We start from the raw sequence: 18719 nt of genomic DNA on the forward strand, positions 1-18719 counted from the left end.
ATATGCATAGTTGCTTGCCTAACAGCTGACATTATTGGGATTACTAGAGTTAAAAATGTGGCAGTATGGTAGTTGGACGGATGGCTCAATTGCTCTGAAGGAAGGCAACAAAAAATCAAAGATATTAATAGAAAATATTGCAAACATTTTTTATAAAAGTAATTCAATCAATTTTTAAAATACAAAAAATATATGTTTAACTTGAACAAACTTATGTTTCATTCTCATTTCTATAAAATGGTCACGAAAAATTCTATGCTGTCCGGACTGAAGAATTATATCTGTTTTTGGGCCTTTACTTAATTGTTGAACTATTTTGATAGGTCACAGTCACAGTATCCTGAGCTACAAGTTTCTATGTTTTCTATGTAACGCAAACCAAAATTCGCAATTCATATGATTTTTTATATTCCACTGGGTTTTGAGGTTATCCCTTAGGTCAGAGAGTTTTGTTTTCATCGTCTATGTCTCACACTCAACAAATTAACAATGCAGCCTCGGGCAAAGAGCTATGCTTGGTATCAAATTAGCTTACCAGCAAAAATCAATTATTTCATTCATTTTTAGGATGGGTGTCACCATGGCTCGTTTTGCAGTTGTTTTTAAACTCAATATATATTTCTTGCTGTGAACTCTATCCGTCGGTCTGTTGAAATCACAGGAAAACTCTGCACAGCGCCAATGCATCACTAGGAAATATGAATGCAGATTCCTTTCCCCTATTCAATCAAAGGCTGATTTATATCAGAATAAGGCTTGTGTGTAATAGTGTGTGTGTGTGCTCAGTCAGCAACAGACACAGAGGAATAAAGGCAGAGCTACAGGGAGAGAGAGAAGCTCATTATAATCAGCCAATTATGCTGGCAGAATTAGAAGCGTCCTTATTTTCTCTTATGGCAGCCTGAGCACGGAGACGTTTTTTAAAGCGACTGCAGACTAATCCATGGATATAACTGACTGTTCTGTGCAAATGTGGAGCATCTGTAGTTGTGTATGACTACAAGATTTGCAGGTAAAAAGCCTTTGATTTGGGCTTTTTGGAAAACTGGGACTCAAGCAAGACTCCCCAGGTTCTGGGCTCTAATTTGCATTGATGAGGATTTTTTTTCCTTTCTCTCCAGCTGGAGGTTTTGGCTCAGTGGTAGACGAGAGCAGTTATACATGCCTACAACTCAGGACCGTGGATGTACACAATCAGTGGAATATAATTATATTGCATTGTTTTCTTTGAGACATTTTATTCGATTTCATGTGGTATGGTATGTGCATTGCTGCTGTTTTTGATGTGGTTTGTGAAAGCATGTGTGTATGTATTTAGGCGTGTGTGTGTGAGTGAGGGAGGGTGTTAGTCTATGTATGTATGCTTTATTCCTAAAATTGAATGCAATTGTTTTAGAAATCGATACACAGGAATATATATTTTAATAAATGAAATATCAAAATATGGCGTGTTCAAGAAATATTGTAATTAAAATGAATGGTTTTTATGATCAACTGTATAAAAAAATACAATAATAGTCTCACCTGTTTATGAAGACACTTAATTCAAAATAAATGCGCTGTTGTTATTATTGAGTCTATATTTGACAAATATGTCATTGTGCACCAATGGCATGTCCACGCTAAAGACTTTGACCTTAGGTCAAGGGTGTTTGAGCAGCATTTGACTCTTGACCTCTACTACACGTCTTATCAACTGGCCTGTTCATGTGTATTGATCATTTCTCTCTTAAGACAGAGACACTAAAACATTGTTAGGTCAAACCTTTTAGCAAAATATTTTTAACTGTTGACGGCATGTACAAAGATATTCAAAGATTTTCCCGATTCCTTTATAATACAAAACAAACAACGCTAATTTTTCTTGCTTGCAATGACAACATTTTACATATATAAAGACATCCTGAATGTCTGTCTGGAAAAAGCAGACCAAACACCCCACTTTACGCACCCATTTTCCACTTGTCAAAATTGTTGAATTGTGCATGGAATTTTGCAATGCTGATTGTCTGCTGGTGTGTATGTCTGTGTGTGTGTGTGTGTGTGTGGAAGGGCGGGGGTTAAGATGAAGTAGAATGACAACTCCCTGAAAGTTCTCAGGGAAGTGCTTGTGTCTGGCCATGGAGCAGGCAGCTGATTTGGGATAGGGTGTTAGCATAACAAAGGGCCTGAGCCTGTGAACTTGGGGCACCTTTCGACCCTGGCGCTGTGGGAATGAATGGTCTCCGGGCTTCCCCATAGAGCGCCCCCATGGCTAGCCTGATCGTGGCTAAATTGTTAATCAGGGTAATTTAATATAGTTTTCAATATGCCTCATCTTTCATCGGGAAAGCTTTCACCGCCTTCTTGCCTTCCCGCCCCTCAAAAATTCCCCCCCCCTCCCCCTATTCAACCAGGCGAGACAGGCAGCTGCAGGTCTTCTAGCCACCTCAATTGAAATGTTAAGACATCAACAATACAAGCCCTGCCTCAGCCCTGTGTTTGCATGTGTGTGTATATCTGTTTATATGTGTGTGCCATATATTTGGTTTGACCTGTGCTCATAAAATGAGGAAATGGGGCAGTGTCTTTACGCTCCTACATGACAGACAACCTCTTGCACTATTTTCCTCTAACCAGAGGACATAAGGAGGTCACTATGGGCAGTAACTCTCGCCCTCAGGACAGATGACGTCAGCTCTCCTGGTAGAAGCGTCCGGTAGCTGAGGTGAGTCATTGGACTCCTGGCCCTAGTTCTAGGCAGTGTGACTTGGAAAAACCCAACCACCCCTCCCCCCCACACACACACACTTAGACCCAAACATGCACAAGCATACAGGGCGTGCAGGTCCCGACTCTAGCATCTATTAATACATACTGTAATTGAGAATGACTCAGACACTTCATGGGTCTGTGTTGGGAGGCAGAAGATGGAGTTGGGAGGACAAAGAGTCCGTAGGAACAACTGAAGAAGGCGAGAGCGACCCTGTGTTGGTGTTATCTTTGTGTACATTTTAGCTGCAGGGCAAGCTGAGCAATAGTATGGTGGCAGTGAAGTGGAGGACAAAGAGCAGGAAGTAGGGTTTTTACTAAACGTGTTAAAACACAGGGTTCCGCATTTTATAGTCATTGATTGAAAATGAAACGTGATGAGGGGTGTGGTGACTCGTCGAGGTGATCAATATCATCTATTTGAATGAGACATCAATTTGCCTGACGTTGCTTTGCAAGAATGCTATGAATGAGAAAATGCCGTTACACACTTACAACCTTTTTATTTTCATTGCCATACACTGATGCAGATATTTCATTATCTTAGCTGTATTTTACTTCAGTGATAATTGTAATTTAGAAAGTAAAGTAAAAATACATATTATTCTGTTATAAAATCCAGTGAGAAAATTAACATGTAGGTCACACAGGTCTGTTTGTTTTTCACAGAATATTATTAGATAAATATTTAAATAATAATGAATCTTACTATTTATATTTATTTAGAAAAATAATCATTTAATTTACTATTATGTCTGGAGAGTCCCAGCCAATATGATATAATTTGGAATTTTCACATGCTGTGGCTGATTTTTTATGAACAGTGGACACCAAAAGCTACTGTCAGTGCTGTCAGCTTCTTGCTTATTTAGTTATTTGCTTAGTTTTTGTTCACATCCTCAAGTCTTTGTTCCTGGTCAGTTAATAGTTTTTGGCATGGAGACACAACAACATATTGATGCACACATATTCAACCAGCATATTAGCATAACACCTTGCCACGAGCAGACACTACAAGGATTCTCAGGCCAGCACAGCGGGTTCCCTTGTGGGCCGTTGAATAGATGAGGTCTCCTCTTGTGTCTAAGCCTGTGTGTTAATTTATGCGGTGTGACAAGATGATAATTCATGCCCAAATCACCCAACAGCAACCACCCAAAATCCAGACATACGTCAATAAGAACCAATGACCCTAAGTCAACATCACACCAAACATATTTGCAACCAAAGCATCAATTTAACTAACTATTGCTTTATTCTTTATCACCACTCATTGTTAGAAATTCCTATTACTGTTTGAACAACAAAATAAGTAGCATTTGCTATGTGGTTAACTTAGTTGGCTACTCTCTGTTAACATCAGTAATATTATCTATAAAATACAGCCTTTATTAAAATGAATTTACTCTGAAAGTCACTAAGTCAGTTACTGCTACGTGGGTGCCTGTATTCCAAGTTTCAAAGTTTGGATGTCACAGTATTTATTTTGTGGCTTGTAAGACAAGAAATCAAATTCATCAATATGGAAACAAAGGTATTATAGGCCCCTGGGGGGACAGGGTCTAACTGGGGTCAGGACTACGGTGACTTGTCTAGACGGCCTGCTCAGCCCCTGTCTCACCCTTTCAATGGGAGAACTTGACCTGTGTCTATAGCTGCCGTGGGATTCACAGAGAAGGGGAGAAGGAGAGATGGACTGGCGAGACACTGGGAAACCAGTCAAAAGACGTTTTGAGCAATGAAGTAGTGAAACTGAACATTGTACTGGAATCAAAATGTACTCAAAATTGGCCCTGGTTGACTTCAGGCCTTACTTCAACTCTTAACTTAACTAATTGTTAGTTCATTTTCTAGTTACCCTGTGTGCTCTTTCCACTCCAAACAAAATAATACAGAAAAAGTATTTTCATAAAAGCAGTTATAACATGACAATGACAATAAGAATACGGAATACAACCATTACTGTAAACGCCAAATTCAAATCATTCCCTCCTACTCTATTAGCTCCTGTCTTGGTGTGTATGCAGGGTGCAGGGCGAGGCTGCGGGGCATGCTATAATTGAAAGGCAGAAGAAGAACACAGCTTGTTTAAACCAAGGCAGTGAGGGCATGATGGGAAAACAAAGCCGGAGCCCCAGGAGTGCGTGACACGACATCACTAATGGCAAAGCAGAGAGGAATACTCCTGTGTTTAGTTCCTCGTAGTTCTTCTGAAAACCAGCAGGTTGGATACAATTAACAGAAATGTACAAATTTGAGTGTAAAGTTTGCACAGCTATACTAGGTTGGTCCACCAGGATCTGACAAGAATCCTGTACGCTGGTTCCAAAGTTTTTTCAAATTTTTTTACGGAAAAATATCGTCAATCATCTGTGTGTTTTGAATGACAAATATGTATTTTGTAGCCATGATGGCTTTATAAATGTTGATGTAAATGTAATTCCTTATTTTCACAATATTTCAAATACACAATGTTTGAAAGGAGCACTTGGGTTAATAGTGCACACACCATTCCCTTCTATGTAAAGCACTTACTGTATATAATGTAAATACACATAGCTGTGGACAGCGAGTGGTAGGAGGGGGAAATTGAAGAGGGGAAGCAAAAACAAAATCTATTCTGTTTAAACAATATCAAAAACCAGCAATGTTCACCGAGACCCTTTCATTCCTCAGAGCTGTTGTTTTTTTCTTCCTATGGATGAGTTTGACGTGTGCTCTATCTCAGCAGTATAAGCTACAGCAAATGTTAATTCCCTCAAATCACCAGGCATGTCTTTCTCTTATTGACCCACATCAGGAGTCCCCACCCACAACCTGGGAGACGGCGGCTCATTTTAGCCAGCAATAAATATCAATATTACATATCAATAAACCCATCTGAGAGGTGGGGAGGTGATAGCAGAGAGGAAAAGGGGTCAGATTGAAAGGGGGGGGGGGGCGGCAATGGATGTGGGGAAAGAGAGAGAGAAAAGTAAGAAGAAAGATGGAAGAAGAAAGTGGTGGCTGCTCGTCTGTTTCGGCCCTGTGGTCTCGTGCCTCCTGGGATGGCCGGAGACTCTATCGAGATTCTACACTCCAAAATCAATCTCGGTCGGTTTGGCGCAAAAAGAAAAACACACACATGTCTACACTCGCACACACACAAACAAATGTTCATTCCAGCTTAAACTAGCCTGTCATGGCAACACGCGATACAGGGCGGCTGTGGGGACAGAGTCCATCTCTAACTTTCTCCCAAACCAATAGATAAACGGTTTGCTAAAAGAAATGGGAATAGTTAAATGAATGGCTGTTTGGTTACAATATCCACTTCTATATACAGTTATACAGTGATATTCAGGACTGGTTACATTTGACTCCATCCAAAAGAAATTACAACACATTTTGTTTTTGATTTGTTTTTATTTTTGTTATTATTCTTTATTGATTTTCTCCGTACCTTTCATCAGTCAACGATAGAGAAGTGAAGCACAATATGAATAAACAATCATCACAAGTTTGAATACAGTTTGACAAATTGTGTTGTAATACCTTCAAACAGTGGCGATTGTTTCTCAATGAAGCTCTGAAGCCAAAGTGGCAGAGCCCTTTTACACAGGTTTGCAACCAAAAGTACAAAAATGAAGAAGTGCACCTGTACCTCATCGGAATATACGGGGCAAATACATTTGCAACACCATATTATCAAAGACACACATTTACATGGATCTCAACAGGATTGAATATTAAAGAACCCCACAGACCAATTCCAACACATGATTTGCAGCTCACCGAATGCTCGACAAAACATTACAAAAACACTCTTTTTGGGGGGAGGAGATGGTTGTTGGTTCCACCTAATAGCCGATAGTTAGCCGATTGACACGTTTGTCACCATATAGCCCCAAATATGATGCACTATATCTGGACTATGCACTACGCAGGTTGCTGGCTAGCCGCCGGCGTACATCAGACGAAAAGTATTGGGGACAGGCGATTTGCAGAATTGCATATTTAAGTTGTTGTATCTCATACGATAGAAAAGTAAGTGAAACACATTTCACATTTTTTTTTGTTGAAAACTTTTAATTTTCCAGTAAACCCTAACAACCTTAAATAATCCAATGAAAAGCCAGTTTCCTGCAGCAGATTTGTGTTGTCCTGTCAAAGAAGCCGGTTCATTAAAATCTGCACTTTATAACACATTTTATAGAGCTTGAACACTATGCAGCCTGCAGCTTCATTGGGTTCCAGATCTTCTTTAACCAGAGATTTTAAACACACACCAAAGGTTCAGTAAGACCTCATTTTTCTTGCTGTGAAGTTTCCAGACTTGGAGCTCTGTATCTTTTTGTCTGGTGGGATCATGGGGCAGATAGTACGTGTGAATCTTCTACCAAACAAAATAAGATAACACAAAGTGTGCTGTCTGTAGATAAAAGTGAAATACTGTGCCGTCTAGTGGAAAAATAATAGAAAGGAGACAAAGAAAAAAGCCAAAACGTTCCATTGTATTATAGAGTTTAGAAGGTTTATTCTTTACTTTTCTTCACCAGCAGCTTCAAGGTCATGTCAAATGGCCAAAAAGAACCTTCAAGTAAAAACAAGCTACTTTTTTATTAAACCTCTGCACTTTAATAGTAGAGAAATTGTGTGTGCATCCTTACCGCCTTCAGGATATAAATGCTGAGTAAGTGTTGCCTGAGATCTTTATGGTTTCCCAAATGCTTTCTGCTTCATTCAATTGTACTAAGCAAGTGACCTATATATATATATATATATATATATATATATATATATATATATATATATATATATATATATATATATATATATATATATATTCAAACACCTAAAGACACATATACATATGTATATGTGTCTTGGTGTTTGAATCTGTCTCTTTCTATTGGATTGCACAACGCCTTTATCGACCAGGTACTGTGACACAGTATGATATGTGATGAGGATTGTTTTTGGAAGGGGAAAGTTATTAATGAAGTATTCACCCAGACACAGAACTGTAATACTATTAGTCCGCTATTCCTGTGAATATACAGTATTGAGCGGGAGGGGTTATTTCACAGCACTGCTATGCGACTTTGTAAAGAAACATACATAAGACTCCATTTATATTTTAAATACTGATACCTTCTTAACGAAACTTCATCTGCGACATAAAAGTAAGAATTCCTTTTTGAATTTGTTTACTTTCTCCAGACCTCCAGACCATACAGTACTGCACTGACACGTGTTTCTCCACAAGCAGCTGTTCACAATTCACAAACACACATCTTTGCCTCTTTTTTGGAAACTAGTGTGTAATTCTATGGGCCGTCTTGCAGGCTGTGGGTGGAGATCCCTAGTCTAACTACAGCAGATAAATGCTTGATAAGCCATTTCATTGTAAGGCTAATTGTCTCAACATTTTGAACCATTTTCTATCAGCAGCAGGAAATACTGGATATCTAAGAAAAGATTTCGTGCTGCATCCTTCAAGTTGACACCAAGACACGTTGGAGCTATTTTAGCACTCCTGAGACACTATAGGTTGATGCTTTCCTTTTCCTTTTGCTAGTTACCTGTAGATGTGACACCGCTGGCTTCGGGGCATCCTTTGTCTCATGACAGAAGCTACTAGCAGGAGATACAAACATCAGTGGAGCATCTTGGAATACACACCACCTCACCTGCCACACTGTAACAATCACATCGACAACTTGGTGCAAACACGGCGGGTAAAAATGTACACAGACCCAGCCACCAGCTTGGATTCACGTCCAATACGACCATTGACGTGTGTGTGCGTTTGTGTGAGTGTAGAGTGTGTGTACGTATGTGTGCCGGTCTGTCTCTCTGTGAGGGGAGAGGTGGAGGCCATCTTTCATCTCTTGCTGTGATCAGATATTCTACATGATACGATATGATGATACAGACCCAATTAAGAGATGGGCTTGTGTGAAAAATGTGATGACAGGGCAAGCGGAAGAGTTGACTGTGATCTGACATCTGAGAGGGAGAGGAAGACAAGGGAGGGAGCGAGCGAGAGAATGGGTGAGGGCAGGAGAAGGCTGGGGTGGCAGACAGGACCGAAGACAGCTGTAGGATAGAAGGGAAGAGTGATGCCGGTAAAGCAAATGCAGATCGGGTTAGCGTGAGAAAAATAGGGAGAATGAATGTTAAAGAGGAGGAGACAGAAAATGAGTGTGATTGGTGAGAAGGGAAAACGAAGAAGAGGTGAAAAAGATGGGTCAAATGAAAGATAGAAAAGGGAGACAAATGAGGCCTCTTTCCCAAAGGAAACTATTTATCAAAGACTTTATGGGTCCTACTTGTAGTTTGAATGTAATTTAAGGAAAAACCTGCCATGAAAACTACAAAGAAATTGTTCTACTTTTTTATTTTATCAAACTTAAACCTGACATGCAGATTTAACATGGAGAGGAAAAAAGCAACAAAAGGAGTTATGCATACAATCATTGTAGTTTTTAATTGTTCCATATTTTGCACAAACAGGCACATTTCTTTTGGCAGTCAGAAGAAGTGCACAAAATATAAAAAGGAGCTGATTTTGAACAGTAAGGCTTCTCGGAAACTGTCTGAACCTGTTTCCCTACGTTTCGTTAATCTGTCAGGATAAACTACAACCATGTCATGCGTATGATGTTGATCTGTGCTTTGATCACCCTTCCAGCTTTTATCAGTATGCGTGCTCTTTTCATAGCCAAATAGGACCCAATTATGTCAAGCACATTGTTCTATACTTGGAGTGCACACGCACAACACATAAAGGAGAGAAATAACTCGCATTAAAACATCAGTTAAAAGAAGAAAAGGCCTTTATTAAGCTGCAAAAAATATATACTTTTTAAACTCAATAATAATATGAAAAGAAAACAGGTCTCAACGTGAGAACATTTTTTATCCTAAGTATTCTTCCATATAAAATAACAAAATATATAACACAATTAAGTATGTTGGTATGCGTGGTCACATGATTTGTCTGTGACCAGTAGTCTGCCCCGGGGTGTGTAATCGGGAGAGTTCCCGGTGGGCAATTTTATTGAACAAACCTTCCAATGGTAACAGTAATTTTTTGTATTATTGTGTAAGTATTAAGATATTTTATAGGTTGTAAAGAACTAAAATTGTCATTTGTTGAATTTGAAGCATAAGCAGGTCATATTTAATGAAATCAAAAAAAGTTTGAATCAAGAACTTCTTAACAGGTCACGTTACATGTTAACGTAGGACCCCTTCTTTGATTTCAACTTCCCAATTCTTGCATCCATTGAACTCGTGAGTTCTTTGATAGTTTCTGCTTTAATGTCTTTGCAGGATGCCATAATAGCCTCCCAGAGCACCTGTTGGATGTGAACTGCCTTCCACCCACATAGATCTTTTGCTTGATGATGCTCCAAAGGTTCTCAATAGGGTTAAGGTCAGGGGAAGATGGGGGCCACGCCATGAGTTTCTCTCCTTCTACGCCCATAGCAGCCAAAGGCCCAGAGGTATTCTTTGCAGGATGAGATGGTGCATTGTCACGCATGAATATGACTTTGCTACGGAAGGCACGGTTCTTCTTCTTTTTGTACCACGGAAGAAAGTGGTCAGTCAGAAACTCTACATAATTTGCCACGGTCATTTTCACACCGTCAGGGACCCTGAAGGGGCCTACCAGCTCTCTCCCCATGACTCCGGCCCAAAACATGACTCCGCCACCTCCTTGTTGACGTCTCAGCCTTGTTGGGTGGTTTAGGGGTGGTCGAATAACAGGTTTAAAGGCACTTGCAAACCTCTTGAGGATCCTACATCTCGAAGTTCGCGAGACTCCAGAGGCACCAGCGGCTTCAAACACCTGTTTGCTGCTTTTTAATGGCATTTTAGTGGCTGCTCTCTTAACCCTACGCATTTGATTGGCAGATATCTTCCTTATTTTGCCTTTGTCAGAACGAACCCGCTTGTGCTGTGACGCGGTGACAAATTTCTTCACCGTCCGATGATGACGCGCAATTCTTTTGGAAATATCCAATGTTGTGATACCTTGACCAAGGTATTGCACTATTTGTCGCTTTTCAGCAGCAGCGAGATCATTTTTCTTCCCCATTCTGCCTGAAAAATGTAGCTTGCTTAATAATGTGGAACATCCTTCTTAAGTCGTTTTCCTTTGATTGGGCTCACCTGGCAAACTAGTTATCACAGGTGTCTGAGATTGATTTCAATCATCCCTGAGACACAATACCATCCATGAGTTTAATTGAAAAACTAAACAATAAATCTTTATGACCCTTAAATTCAATTTGCATAATAATGTGGAACACGGTGTATGGCGATTTGGAAATATTATGCAAATATTCATTAAAAAACTCAAACTTGATCTGTGACTTAATCTTTGTAGTTTCTGAGCAACACGTAAGCTGAAAATGATGAGCCCAAAATTTGCATTGAGGAGGCCATGACTACAGGGACAGATAGAGAGGAAAACTGAGTAAACAATATGAATTAAAGTTATTTAATGTAAGAAAGAGCAGTATATGACACAGTTATAGATAAAGTGAGCCGATCTTGGGCCTGAAATTCCCAGACTGAAAAGTGGCCCCACTCTGGGCCTGCTAGTAGTGCAGTATTATGCAGCCAATTAACAGAAATACAGCAATGGAAAGTACAGTGCAGGTTCAAGGGTTGCAGATCATGTTAAGCTCACAGAGCTTATCACTGGAGGTCTTGATGCTCTTATTTTGAAGAAATTCAGCCCCCTCTTGTTGATCAGGATGACCCTACAAAGAGATAGAGAGAAAATAATGAAAAAACTGTTTTATTACATATTATTACATCAAAGCTCCACGAAGTAACGCTCGTAAATCTTCACCACATTCTGTGTAACACAAGACCTTCTACAGCAACTTCTCTTGTAGAAACAAAAAGTGAAACTAAACCCCTTTTTCCCAGCCAGGGGAGATCTGGCATTTTTTTCTGTGACAAACACATAACTTCCGTGTGTAAAATCTTCCTTTACTGTGGGAAGGCACTTGTCGTGTTTTATCACATCTTAAAACAAGATCCTTGAATGAAAAGAGTTCAGTGAGCTGTGTGTTCCCCGTGTGCTTGACGGTGACAAAGGCCTCAACAATAGTCGCTGACATTGGTCCCCCCTTGTATCGCGCTGCACTTTCCTCCCATTGTTTGCACTGCACTTCTCACATGTATTGTCTTACGTGATATCCTTAGAACCTGATAAGACGCCCGGTGGAAGTTTTTGTAGCTGAGGACACAGGCCTGGGAGTGTCTCAGGGTTACAGCTGCTTATTATTCTCGCATAGAGAGCGGGAGCCTGTAGGGTCTGGGGAACGCCTTATCGGATCCCCTTTGCACCCGGGCCGGACCCGGGTTACCTGCACTTCAAGCCCTTTCTCCATTACTCTAGCCATACCTGACACTCCTTCCCCCAGAAAGACATTATGGTATTACATTTCTCTGGAACTATAAAGCTTGTTGACAAGCTTGAAAGGTATTCTGGGGTCCAACATGAATGTATGGGCTGTACAGAACAGCAAGGATGCCCGACTGGCTCGGTTAAATCTTCAATGGGGTCGTTATCTGCACAAGATAACAAAGGAAAACCAACATGATATTTTAGGATCCCACGGAAGTGTTCCTGAAGGTCTACTCTAAATGAATTTGCTGATTCATCCAGTCAGACACTGGAAATCTCTGGAAAGTTGCTACAAGTCTGCAACTCCCCTCAGTGCTTTCCACAGATTTGAAAAAATAAGAAGGTACTTTTTTGGCCACATTGTCTCCTTTTTTGGCCTCCATTTCTTTGATGTTTGGCTTCCAGTATAAAACAGTTCAGGGCTGGCAGGGGGTCCCTTGGACATCAACACCCAACTCAACCCAAGTGCAAAAGATGAAGGAGGTGGATGTAGACAAGCCAAGCAAACCACCCTGCCTGCACACAGCACCTCAAGGGCACACGCTGCCTTCTTGGCCTGCCTGTCCATCTGTGGCAGCTGATCCTCGTCAAAGCTACATGTGCCTCCCTTGGCATCCTCCTCATCTTCTCTGCTGATACAGCAGTTGTGCAAAGCACCGGGATGTGTATATTCTGTGTGTGCGATTTCACTGCTTTGCTGATAATTCTTAGTGCCTTTGATACTCGGGTTACATCAAACAAAGCATTTGACATTTGCTTGTTGAACAGGAGAATTAGAGCTTGTTTTTTAAGTTGAATTAAAAATAGCGGCAACAATGATGCACAAAACTAGTAAAAAATTACTACACAAAAACATCAGTTGCAGAGGTACTTCCTTTCAATTATATGTAAAATTATGGAAAATAATTTCTAAATTATATGTAAGATATGCATTTTGCTTCCTAGCCGCTTGATGCCTTTCTTAAACTCAAACATGGACAGGTATGCAAGTCTTCTGTCTTTAAACCAAGCCAACCTTTCAAAACAGGATAATGGCCGTGTAGAAAAAGTAATGTCGCCTCTTACAACTTGGGGCAGTTCTTCTATCGACTAAATCGACTGCCGAGGTAGACATGTTGAGGTATTTCTCGATGTTGCTTAATAGCAGACCCACAGGGCATTGGAATATGTTTTTCTTATAAGGTTAACTTCTCTCCTTTGGATTGCCAAATGGACCCAGTTTGACTAATCCAAACAGGTTGGTGTTTGGTGGTTAAAGTGTTTCAATGTTCTGGCACTACTGTGGAGAAATGGAGGATTTTTGGGAGTGGTCCCCCACCCCCCCCCATTCCACGATAAAGGATTTTATGTCAAAGTGTCCCCTGGGAAATCGACAAGTGGTGCCTTGTCTGATAACAGGGTAGAATAGTTGAATGGCACTCCTTCTGCTAACTACTCCCAGTGGACTCTAGTCAGTAGTCAGATGCTTCCACTCTCCATGAGGAGAGGACTGATGCTGCTGCCAATCTAGAGAGAATACGACTCAACTAAAGTATCAGAACTGGAAGAGACAGTTGATACAGACTGAGTTGAGGAGAAACCTGATTAATGCACCAGCATTCACACATACAGGTGTAAACACGTGTAGGACTACTTGCATTATGTAATCTAGGACTGGGGTGACTTTGGACAAATAGGGATGCCAACAAACAGACTTTGTGAAAAAAGAGTCACAGATAAATAAATATACAGATATTAATACCAAAAACGGCCGCTTGCAGCGATGCCTGACACGAACACAAACACATCTCTTCACCATCATATTCTGTCCCTCTCATACTTTCTCTGTATATCTCTGCCCATGCTTCTGAACCTTAGGGAGACATACTATTTTTCATCTGTCAGTATGGATCGAAACAAACATGTTCAAAACGCACGACAATATCCTCGCCAGCACCAAGAAGGTTCTATGTTTTGTATGCTTGAAACACTGCATTACCTCCTAAGTGTCTAGCAACCCCAGTATAGTAAATAATGGATGCTACTCTTCCTTCAGAAACAACCCTATTTCACTTCAGGGACCAGTCATGGTTTACCTGTATAAATGCCCTTTCTGTGTCTTTGGAGAAATGGATAGCACTAAAAAATGTGGGTCAGGCAATTTCATTAGCTGAGAATTTTTCTCTTTGTGTCTCCATCAATCCTTCATCATTTGTCTAAAGCAATGTCACTTAAATATACAAACTCGTTCATATAGAATTCACTGAGAAGAAAAAGGCAACGACCGCTCATCCACAGCGCAGGATTCATAAAATATAGCCCATATAAGATGGCAGACATTTTGACGCTTAAAAGGAGAGAGTGAAGTCACCTTTGAGCTCAGCTGAATATCCTTGACGCCTGAAGAATCCACACATTGTGCCATTTATTTCTGAGTCACAATCCACAAGATCTCCATCCAACCTGGAAAGACACAATAAGCATATTGATTAGTACAGTAGACGTACAGATACACTGAGATAAGCACACATACATGCAAGGTGTCATTTCATTTCACAGATTCTGCCAAGAACCAGACTTTGAACAATAAGAGTCCAGGATGACTTATTGCTTTTGGCTCTTGACCTGCTTGTTTCCCTTTACTTTTTACTACTACTAACTCAAAACACTGAGTAAGAATGAAAAGGATGACTTTGTGCCACCATGCAACTCTTACTAGTCTCCATCCCCCATTATTTCTGAGGTTACATCGAAAGAGTTTCAGCTATTGTGAATTATTCACTTGATTCACCATTCCGGCCTTTAACCCCACAGCAAATGCACAGGAAGTCGGGGTTAAAAATACACTCCCTGAGGATCTGAGTCTGAGTCTACATGCATGTGTATGTGAGCATGTGGGCAGGGATGTGGGTTTAAAAAAACGATATAACCCATGACGTATAAAGCATCTTATATCATCTCTTGTACAGACACGCAGGATCTCATCAGAGCATCATTATGTGAGTACTCTATGAGTGAGCATCTGGGCCGTCCCAGATGGGATTATTATAACACAGCTTGATCTATGCCAGCGCTACTGTGTGTGTGTGTGTGTGAAATAGTTTGGGTCAGTGTGTACGCATGTTAGTTATAGATTCAGTGAATCCTGACCTGTGCTTTAGACCCGACTGAATGTGGAGACGCAGCTGTCTGTGACTCTAAAAGTAAAACACATGGTAAAAGAATGAAACCGTGCGGTACGAGAAGTTTCTTTTTAATCAATGCATACTGGTTATGACACAGCTGTCAAAAAAAAGCAGCAGCTTCCCTGTCAGAATGAGTGAATATTACTGTTACTGAGATATGTAGGACTTAATGGACCCCCCCCTCACCCAACCCCTCAAGGACACACACACACTAACTCTACCAGGCCATGTTGCCGTGGTATGTGCCTGGCATGCAGCAGTGTTGTCATGGATACCCCCAGACACATCCGCCATCCCGTAAGCGGGGGGATGCTGAGCGCTTCAGAGGGGCTGGCGCCGAACCCCCCCCCCCCCCCCCCCCTTTATTCCCCCTAACCCTCAGCCCCCTTTCTCTATCCCCTTCCCCCTAAACTGAATCCCTGTCCCTTATTTTCCCCGAAAACCAGCTCAGCCTAGAAAAAGCTTTCTTCCTGTCAGCTGGGTAGGCCTGCAAGAACACAGCTGCTATCTTGTCCCAATGTGGGGGGCGTGCGTCCATTGCTCTTAACGGGAGTGGGTTTTAATGTAACTGCGAGGGAGCAATAACATACAGAAAGAGCAATTGCTTTGCATGCACACGTTGAATCTTGTTGGAGAAAACCTATGAAATGTGTCAAAACTGTGAAGAAGAATGTAATGTAGTGTGTGTATGGATTTGTGTGTTAGCCCTGAGGGCCATGGTTAAGCGTGGAGTTAATCCTGATCCTTTTCTTTAGCCATTATCAATAATTCAACATTGCAGTTGGTTTAATGATTTAATGTGGGCAAACCCTCAATTCACCCACACACACACACACACACACAAACACACACACGCAGACGTGCACGGACACTCTCCTTAGTAGCAGTTACCCTCTTTGCTTCCGCCCAACGCCACTCAGATGAATATAAGTGTTGTAAACATCAATCAGACTTGTTTTTGCCCTAGCAGGCATATGATCCCTTTATTTAGAGAATAAATCCTTTATTATTTCTCTACAAAATTCAGTTTTACTATCAAAGTTATATTTGCAATAAAAAGGCACATCCATCTTCTACTCTGAGATGAGGAAATGAAAGGGTTAATCTTTTTATGACGCCTCCCCTCACAACGGTGCTTCTTTTGCCCTCCCTTTCATATTTTCCAATATGGCTGTGCAATGTCTGCACATGTGCTGCAAAAAAGGATCTACTTTGATTGGAAGACTAATTTGAAGTGTCAATTATTCTTATGCAAATTAAGGAACCGATTCTCTTGTCTGAAATGAGTTTGGGGCACAGATCGGTGAGTGTGTGTGTCTCCCTGCAAAAACATGCAGCGCCATTCCATCCCCCCATAAACTCTTCATCTATGCCTCTTAGGGAAGAAAGCTGACCTACAAAACAGCCGCCACAGTGGGGCAAGAATATATGCATGCACATTGTCTACCATCAACGTCAAAAGGATCAAAAATTCACAATACGATGGTTTAAAACATTAACTAAAGCGTAAACAAGCACCAAAACTTAACACAACAATACAGCGAGTGGGTTCTGATGTAAATCACTGGATAATGTTGGGCCAACATTAACACCATGAGATGTTTCACAAAGAATGTTGTGGTCAAGCAAAAAAAATGTACTAAATTCTTCCCTCCAACTTTTGTCATTTAGACACTTTCCTGTATCATTCTCCTCTGCTGTTGCCAAACCAGAGTTGCAAGCGAGAAATATAATCCCAGCGTATGTGTCGAGAGACCGGAACAATAAGATCCTGTTTAAAGAAAAACGGAGAGAGACGCAGGCAGGAATAGAGAGCGACAGACCGTGTCTAAAAACATATGTCCGTGTGTAAATACAGTTTGTGAGTGAGGGCACGCTCCTCTTATGGTAATTAAAGCTTCAGACTCAAATCTGAATCTGTGTTTGGATTTAGACTGACAAAGAGGGACAAAGTGATGAAGAAAAAGAAGAAAGAAGAAAAAAAGAAGCAGACAGACAGCAGAGTCTACAAATAGTGTCCGTTGTCTGAACTTCTCAACTGATGGGATGGTAAAAAAAAAAAAAGGGCTTTTCAAGGCGAAAAACCGGATCAAACAACCTGCTGTGGAGTCCGGTTACACCCTCACAAAGGCTTACATTCACTCTCAGCCCCAACACACAAGCTTTTACCTCAAAGGGTGTAGAGGGAGAGAGTGGTCGGACGGGTGTGTACGTACAGGTATGGAGGGGGTTACAGCGTTATCTTAGACGATAATGGTGTTCAGCAGATTAAATGGATAGCCTAACGTGTTTGTTTTCAACTGTCGGCTTCTGCAGCTAAACTGAGATCCGTGGTCAACCCTGCAGGCCCTTTAAATCTCAGTGAAACTTGATTTTGCCGTTGAAAGTAATAAACTCTTAGTGAAACACAACTGGTGAAGAGAGAGCAGTTGAGGAGAGACTATTGTCTTTAAAGAAAAACACATGTTTGTCTTTGTTAGAAATCCGTTATTCTCCAACTAATTGCTTTGAACATTTGATGGACTTTTACCAGACTGGTGAAGAAATAGTGGATGTTTTTTTTTATTCTTCGCTCAGATTTTAAATTCAGCCATAGTGACGGATCCTAAAGATCCCTGCAAGCTTCTCTGCCCACACCTGACAATCGGATTAATTACAGACACACAATAGACAGAGCTACTTTCCGCTATAAGACCCTGCCTCCCAAACCCTCAAGAGCAGACCTGGCAATTTGTGTTTGTTTTATTTTGGTTCAATAGTTCTGGAGAAATTAGTATGCAGTCAGGGATGGGGGAGCTTGTCAAGATCAGGGGGGAATCTCCCCCCCCCCCCCCCCCCTCCCCTGGATGGATCTACATCCATGAACAAGGTTGACAAGGAAGCTGACTTGAGTAAAGACAAGAGAGGCAAATCAAATGGCGGAGATCATGAATTTTCGTTTTCATGGGAAGGCAAATAGAGCTCCATCACAGACGGGCTCTTTCTCTCTCTGTCTGTCTCGTTTGTCAGTTCATCTGTCAAGACACTCTGACTCTCTTTCTCTTCTTCACACCTTCGAGCCCCTCTTCTCTTTTCCCAAACTATGTGTCACGCACATCAAAATGCTAAGGCCATTCCTTTTTGAGGGTGTTCTGCTGGACCATAGAGCGAATAAACATCTATGTCAGGAGAAAGCAATCCGGGGCCCTTCTCCCACTGAGCTCGATCCCTCCTGGGAAACACACCGCTCATACAATGGATAGAGGAGGCCTTTTGTTGAGTCTCTGGGAGCTGTAGGGCTAGCTCTGGATCAGACGGGGGTGTGTGTACATTTCTGCATTTTTTACACACACACACACACAAGAAGAGTCAAGAGCAAACCACACGCAGGAGTGAACACACACACACAC

At 41.2% G+C, this 18719-nt stretch overlaps 1 long non-coding RNA gene across 1 annotated transcript in view; it reads right to left on the reverse strand.

The window, feature by feature from the left end:
- Window positions 1–11231: 11231 nt before the first annotated feature.
- Window positions 11232–18719, reverse strand: part of LOC119224530 (uncharacterized) — a 32156-nt gene continuing 24668 nt past the window's right edge. Inside the window, exons 3-4 of the long non-coding RNA XR_005121054.2 lie at window positions 14517–14608; window positions 11232–11510 (exon numbers count right to left, since the gene is read on the reverse strand). This is a non-coding gene — a long non-coding RNA (uncharacterized LOC119224530). The remainder of the gene's footprint in view (window positions 11511–14516; window positions 14609–18719) is intronic.

This window comes from Pungitius pungitius, chromosome 5 (genome assembly GCF_949316345.1).
Source record: "Pungitius pungitius chromosome 5, fPunPun2.1, whole genome shotgun sequence".
Lineage (NCBI taxonomy): Eukaryota > Metazoa > Chordata > Actinopteri > Perciformes > Gasterosteidae > Pungitius > Pungitius pungitius.